General features: G+C 50.1%; 1 pseudogene; it reads left to right on the plus strand.

Annotated features, from left to right (window-relative positions):
- Nucleotides 1-698: 698 nt before the first annotated feature.
- LOC135232298 (ragulator complex protein LAMTOR5-like) lies at nucleotides 699-981 on the plus strand (annotated as a pseudogene).
- The last annotated feature ends 5,737 nt before the right edge of the window (nucleotides 982-6,718 follow it).

Raw genomic sequence — 6,718 nt, forward strand, 5'->3', positions numbered from 1 at the left:
CCTGAGCATATCCTTTTATACTATTGGATCAGGGAAGGGGGAATATACCACAAGATAGATCTACCTTTTTGATTTAGAAGTCTCATAGAAACTTTTTTATTTGTAGGTGTGTCAATATTTTCAAGGAAAAATTTTACAGGTTTAGTGTCTGCTTCCTGCCAAATTCAGCACCTCAAATCAAAATGAGAACACCCCTGGCCCTGGCATGTCAAGGAGAAACCGTGGTCAGTCCTGCTTCTTGGTAGCTGGCGTTCGTCCGTTAATAAAGTCTCCATTGGAGATGCCGATGTAGCTTCAGGACAAGGAACAGAAACAGCTTGTATTCGACATGTGAGTTTAAAAACACTTGGGTCCCCTGGTATCCAGAACCCAACACCAGCAATGAAGACATGCGTGGAGAAGGTACCAGGCAGGGGGTGACCTTCCACATGACTCATGTTTCCCCCACTGTTGAGGCAAAATTCCAGGGAGTTCTCCTTGTCCACCACGTCATCCTCTAGTCATTAGGCAAAGCATAGCAGGTCTCCACCCAAATGCAAACTCAGGAAGGAAAAGCCAGTGCTCTGTGGCCAATTTCCGTCAAGCTCAGTGTCCATTGCCAAAAGGAGTTGTGTGGCAGAAAATATTGATTTAAGAGAAGGAAGCACATTGATTTAGGAGAAGACAAGTAGGGTCCTAGGCCAAGCCTGTCGGCAGGTGGATGACCTTGGACACAACCTTGAAGCAGCACTTGGGGGACACAATGAAGAATTCTTCCATTGTTGGAGTCCTGTGCGCAGATTCACAAGGACTCAATCTGGGCTGCTGTGGAACCCTGTCAGATAGCATGCTGGGGTGATATATGTTCTAGCCTGGCAAACAGCTAAGCTGACCTCTGACCCCACTGCTATTCCTGTGGTGCGTCTAGAATCAGGTAACAGGAACATTAGGATCCAGGAACCCAATAACCCCACAGTGGCAGTGCACAAAATGGCCTCTTGACCTGCCATATCACTTCTCCAGGCTGTCACAGGGACTCAAGCCTACCATGTTTATGATCTTATGGAACTATTAAAGGTCCAGGAATTAGGCCACTCAGTTAATAAGCACTGGGCATTTTTCTATTTATTTTAGAGTAAGCTGCTTTTGGCACTCTATGGAGTAAGTAACCTATCAAAATATCGGTAAGAAAGATCATGTTTTGAAGCAGCATGTCCAGACTACTTTGTGTATAAAATTGTATTGTATCGAATAAATCTGGTTGGAGACAAAAGGAAAATATTGGCTTATTTTTATTGCTTTCTACACAGTGGACATTTTTAGGCTGTAGACCTCTCATGTTTATTTTTATCTTTAAGTCTGTGGTAAGATTATTTTCTCCTGATCCCAGTGATCTAAGGGTTTTTATAAAAAAGATGAACACCTGCCATTGAACATGGCTTTTGGTTAAAAGGCCTTGGCACTGCCTGTCATAGTTCTCTGCTAAAACATAAAAGAAGATGCACAGAATGAAGGGAACACTTACTGTAGGACTGTTGTTGTTAGGTGCCGTCGAGTCAGTTCGGACTCATAGCAACCCCATGTACAACAGAAGGAAATGTTGCCCTGTTCTGCTCCATCCTCACAATTGTTGTCATGCTTGAGCCCATTGTGGCAGCCACTATGTCAATACATCTTGTTGAGGGTGGTCTGCTTTACCAAGTATGAAGTCCTCCTCCAAAGACGGATCCCTCCTGACAACATATTCAAAGTGAGTGAGATGAAGTTTTGTCTTCCTCGATTCCAAGGCACATTCTGTCTGTACTGCTTCAGGACAACACACTGACAGCCACCTGGGGACTGTGGGACTAATGATCACCTTCTCCTAGAATCAAGGAGGTATTTCACTCAATATAAGGCCAATGGCATTTGATTACAAGCACAATTAGACATAAATACAAAAGGACACATGCATAGACACACACATGCACAAACGTGCACACACACACAGGTGGCAAACCATCCAGCCCTGCACTGCCATGCGGTAGAGTGGGCCTGACCACCTGAAGACACGGGGACATATTCATTACTCTCCATATGACCTGCTCCCAGCTGAGGAACAGGCGACAGAATTGTACCCGAGATTGGGACCTCAGGCCTCTCCCTAAGCTGTTTGTGTTCTGAGGCAAAGTGAGCTCCCTCAAGGCCACCCATCCTCACTCAGTACCTTCTTCTCAGTCTTTCAGAGAAGACCCCTCCCCAAAGCCAGCTGGATGGGCAGAAGGTAATGTGCTCTATATCCTGAGAGGCACCAACCCCATGGGAAAAGACCTGCATGTGTAGGAGAAAACCACTAGCCTGCTGAGCTCAGGTTTCCTGTGCTCCACACAATTCCCCAACAGGGGGCGTCACAGAACTCAGCCCAGGTAGGGCCTCCTCTCAGCATTGCAGTGTGAGTGTCTGGGAAGCTCTTAGCAGTACCCGCAGGATGAGCCTGCAGGGTGGGGCGTGCTGTGTATCTGTGCAAATGCCGCAGAACTGGCCGGGGAGCATCAGTGTGGAAGCTCAGAGAAGCTGTCCTGTGCGAAGTTTCCCCAGGTGAACAGTGTTTGAGACGCACGACACAGAGTCTACAGGAAACCAGAACCAAAATCCTTATGTACCTGTGTGCACATCTGTGTGTGTGATTCTAGCACACGTATAGGTGCTTGTAACAGCCACCACAGTCACCACAGGGTCCCTCCTGTTCCCCTTTTATAGGCACAGCCACCTCCTTCGACATCCCTCACTAACCGTCTGCCCGAGAACTTCTGTGTGTGTGTGCATGGTGAGTGTGTGTGAGTGCTTTCGGTGAAATTTTACAGCGCAAATTAGTTGCTCATTCAAAAATGTATACACAAATTGTTTTGTGACATTGGTTGCGATCTCAGCAATCTGTCAGCACTCTTCCCCTTTTCCTTTCCACCACAGGTTCCCTGTGTCCATTTGTCCTCTTTTCCTGTCCCCTCCTGGCTTTTGACCTTTGATTTAGGGCAAGTATTGCCCATTTGGTCTTGAATACTTGATGGAAATAAAAAACAGGGCCCTCAAGTGTGTCATGGTTTGTTCATTGGTCTGTCTAATCTTTGGCTGAAAGGTAGACTCTGGATGTGGCTACAGTTCTGAGTTAGAAGGGTTTCCTTGGGCCGTAGTCCCCAGGAATCCTGCAGTCTTTGTCAGACCAGAAAGCCTGGTCCTTTTTTTTGTGAATTTGAATTTTGTTTTACATTTTTCTCCAGTTCTGCCCAGCGACTCTCTATTGTGATCCCTGTCAGAGCAGGTGGTGGCCAGGCACCATCTAGTTCTCCTAGGCTCAGGCTAGTGGAGGCTGTGGGTCATGTGGCCCATTAGTCCTATGGACTCATATTTTCCTTGTGTCTTGGTTTTTTTCATTCTCTTTTGCTCCAGACAGGATGGGACCAATAGACGTATCTCAGATGGCCACTCACAAGCTTTTAAGATCGCAGAAGCTACTCACCAAAGCAGGATGTAGAACTTTTTTATTTGTGTGTGTGTGAACTATGTTGTGCCAATTGAGCTAGATGTTCCTCGAGGCTATAGTCCCTAGTTCTCAGCCCCAGTAACTCAGTCTGTCAGGGTGTTTGGCTGTGTCTAGGAAGCTTCAATGGCTTAATCAAGTTGTACTTACTTCTGCTTTACTGTGTGTTGTCTTTCCTGTCACCAAAGTTAATACTTGTCAGCTGTCTACTTAGGATTTATCTCAGTTATCTAGTGCTTCTATACCACAAGCCAATGGCTTTAACAAACAGAAATTTTTTCCCTCAAAGCCTAGGTGGCTAGAATATCAAAACCAGGGCTCCAGCTCCACAGGAAGAAGGCTCTGTGTTAGGGGACTGAACACTGATGTAGGCACTTTTGTAGACTCCAGAGTGGTTATCACCCCACAGAGGCTCTCAGAATTCATGGTAAAATTTAGTAGAAATGAAAAGAGGTCTCTGAAATGCTACTCTGGTAGCTCAAAATCACGTTAACCAAACATGAGAGACACAGATCAGGTGGGCCATGCATTTCCCGCCTGGTTTCTCCTCCATGCCCCCTTCACTGAGTCCCTAAGCTCATGCCCCAGGAAAAGGGGAGGAGAGTGCAGACAGGGAGGAGGAGGAGGCAGCAAGGAGAGAGAAAGGTGGTTCTGAGGAGTTAAACCCTTACAGCTCTGCAGGGCTGCCACACACCAAGGTCTGGAAGGGACTGAGCCTGAGGCCTTTGGAGAGGATCAAGGTTTGGCACCCACCCTGCACCACCTTTCTCTGTCCCATATCCGCCTCCCTTACCCCCACATGTAAGAATAGGCCCTGGTCCCTCAGGAGAGAAAGGGGTGAAGTCTGCAGGAGGCACCAGGTGTATTTGCAGGTAGGTCCTTAGCTGGCTGATAATTATCAGTCTCGTTTTGAATTCTCTAGGCCTGGAAGAGGTTTCAAATGGCTTTTTACCTCATGGGGAATGTTTGAGTGTTGCAAGAGACCCCCTTGCGGCAGCTACTCCCTGGGCCCCCTTGGCTCCTGTCCTGACGGCCTTCCTGAGCACCCTGGGCAGACACCAAGGGTTGGGGTAAGGAGCTTCAATTCCCAACACTGGAGGCACTTACTCCCCAGACTCAGTGTCACCATTGCTTATAGTGGTACCTTCTCCAAGGGACGCATGTTCAGTCCCCCGGCCCGCCGAGGCCCCTCTCAGTGTCAGGGGTCACATGTTTCTTTCCCCCAGCCATAGCCAGAAGTGGGGTAGCATCCCAGACCTCTCTGACCCCCAGAGGCCTCCAGAGTGTTCTCCAAAAACAGAGACCAGAGAAGCCCCTGGGACATGCTGGGGCCCCACCTCCATGGCTCTGTCCTATCTCCTGAGACAGGAAAGGCTACTAAAGGGGCAGAATGGGGCCTGGAGAACTCCATTTGACAAGGGCCAAGTCGGGGGCCTTTATCATCACAAAGAGGGTTGAGGTAGACCAGTATGTGGACATCTGAGTCAAGGCAGAGGTCAGGGCTACAGAGGTCAGATGGGGGGAGGACATCATGGCTGTGTTAGGGGGCAGAACCAACCTCAGGTGAGAAGACCAGAGGTGAGGAGTGAGAGGCTGGGAAAGAGGGAAGGTCCACCACACATCTGAGGCTCCACCTCTCAGGTGAGGAAGAGGAGGCAGAAGGAACAGCCAGTGAGGGAAGAGGAAGAGCCCCTCTCCACCAAGCCCCAGAGCAGCATTCCTGGAGGGCATGCAAGTTCCTGTCGTGCCAAATCACCATGGCCCAGCAGCTTTCTGCCAAGGAGGGGAGGTTGGGGGTCTTGGGGAATGGTGACACAAGAGAGGGGGAGGTGGAGACAAGCACCCCTGAGGGACCTGGGGAGAGGAAGACCTCAGGCAGGACAAAACAGGCAGGAGTTTGTCTTCCAACAAGGTAGAGTGGGGGCAGCTTCAGGGTTGGTGGGCACAGGACCCGGTATGGGGGACACGGGCAGGAATCTGACGGCAGACCCATTAGAAGGCTAGAGGTGGGGAGTCCAGGATGCCTGCCACATATCTGAGGTCTGGGGGTGACTGGCAGATTCTAGTGGTGAGTGAGGCAGTGCTGAGTGTGTGACTTCTGACCTGTGACCTGGCACCTTTCATCTCTGGAATTCCTAAAGCCCATCCAGGACCAAACACGCTCATAGGACATAACTCAGGAGCTACTGGGGTACCTGTGAGATGGGGGTTTGAATCCTGTGGTCCACTGTGGAGGGACCTCACGAGGGTGGCATTAAGGGGAAGAAGCCTAAACCATCCCCAGGAACCTCGGGCTGTGCTGGAAGGACAGAGGACAGGGAGCACAGAGAAAGCCAACTGCTCGCACGACCTCGGCCAATCTGGGTCAGGGCATCCAGAGAGCATGGGGGATTGACGCCAGAGGAGTGCAGAATTCCACTGCTCAGGCCCCAGGTGGGGGTGGGTTCCTCACTGGTGACCACTGCAAGGTATAAGCAAAGCCTCCCACAGCCAAAATAGTAAACGGTTTTTTGCATCCAGTGTATCCTTTTAACTGTTGAGGCTCACCCTGCCACCTGTTTTCTAAGTCTGGAGGAGGGGTGCCGAGGGTGCCTCTAATTGAACTGGTGCCAGGACCACCTTCTCCGACCCTGAGCTGTGTGTCCCTAGTTGTTCCTCCTAGCCAGACCACCTCCCCAGCTGCTGCAGGACTGTGTCATTCTCTCTGTGCAGAGTCAGCCTGCAGGCATGATTCCACCTGGCCTCTGACCTCAGTGCCCCAGCTGTCCCTTATCCGGGACAGCCCCATCAGCATTCCCTTCTCTGGGCAGCCCGTGGGCCTGGGTCCTGATAGACACACTTTGATGTGAAGGGACTGCTCCTCAGCTGCCCTCACCAGATCCTGAACTTGGGCGACAGGAGAGGGAGCATGATGTAGGTGAGGGGCAGGAGGGGACTGGGCTGGGGACAAGGAGACCAAGGAGAGGGAGGAGACAGCTGCCTTTTGCACAGTGGATGGAGCCCTGAGGCCATGTTTGTATTGTCCCACCACGAATACACACAACTGGTGAAAAGAAAAGGAGTTTTACAAACTCTGCAGCCTTCACCCCACAAGCTGAGGTTTCCGTTAGCTCTGGATGCCATTATCACACACAGGACATCTTTCCTGGCTAGTTCTCATATTCTGTGTGCTAAACTTACATGTGGTCACGCTGGAATGACTATGTCCTGTCCTTGGACAAC

Source organism: Loxodonta africana, chromosome 8 (assembly GCF_030014295.1).
Source record: "Loxodonta africana isolate mLoxAfr1 chromosome 8, mLoxAfr1.hap2, whole genome shotgun sequence".
In the NCBI taxonomy this organism is placed as follows: Eukaryota; Metazoa; Chordata; class Mammalia; order Proboscidea; family Elephantidae; genus Loxodonta; species Loxodonta africana.